Below are 1,032 nucleotides of genomic sequence, written 5' to 3'. Positions count from 1 at the left end.
CTGTGGCTGTTTGGGATGGAAAGAAGCTTTGTGGGGGAGAAAGGAATCCCAGAAGCTGGGCTGTGCCAGGCTGTGAGCCCCAGTGCCCAGGCTCCTCTGCTGTGCTTACATTACTGCACTGTGCACTGGCTCCAACACTTTAAAGGGTGAGGGACAGTGTGGGCCTTGGCTGATCCCAGGGACATGGGCTGTGCCTGTCAACCCGCAGGTGTATGAAACTGCATCTTGAGTTATTTGCACTAAGAAAAAAGAAGACAGTTTAAAATTGAATACATGAACCTGATTTCATTTTACATTTTGTTTTTTAAATTGGCATGTTCTTTTCAAATCTACCTGTACCATGGTAGTAGGAACTTTCCTCTTTAGGTTCTGCACAGCAAAGGTGAGATGCCTGACTCTCAATATTTTTTTTCTCTCTGATACTTCATGTGTGGCAAGAGCAGCTTCTTTTGTTGTGTTAAGTCACGAGCAGTGGCAGAGCAGGCTGTGTGCCCCTGCTGGGTGGTGTGGCAGTCCTGCCTCGTGCTGATGTCCCCCAGAGGAGCAGCTGGGAGAAGCTTGGGGGCTCCTTTCAGAAGCAGCAAGCTCTGCACTGCTGCTGAGTTTGGCTCCTGCTCGCTCAGCTTTGTGTCAACAGAACAATTTGGGACAGACAGAACATTCCCCTCACCAAATTTTGTGGAACTGCAGACTGTTAATTGTTGGAAGAGTCGAGCTTTGCTCTCTGGCTGCCATGCCTGCGGTTCGTCTGCGGCTGGTGTGGATCAGCTGCTGGCAAATCCTCTCATGCATCCTGCAGACGTTGGATGGCCTTACCTGAGTGGGAGAGGGGAGTGCACAGTCCCTGGGGCTGCTGTGCCCTCGCCCAGCACGGGAGGGGACGGACGGACAGGAGCACTGTATCATACACTCTGCACTGGCCTCAGCACGAGCGGCGTCCGCGCTCGGCTCCTGCTGCATGCAGGGCAGGAGCTGCACTGCCAGCATGTGCCCGTGGGCAAAGCTCTCATTTCCTGCTTCTGTTTGGTTTTC

Source organism: Geospiza fortis, unplaced genomic scaffold (assembly GCF_000277835.1).
Source record: "Geospiza fortis unplaced genomic scaffold, GeoFor_1.0 scaffold29, whole genome shotgun sequence".
NCBI lineage: Eukaryota > Metazoa > Chordata > Aves > Passeriformes > Thraupidae > Geospiza > Geospiza fortis.
The sequence above is the reverse complement of the archived record's forward strand: the minus strand, read 5'-3'. Positions refer to the sequence as shown.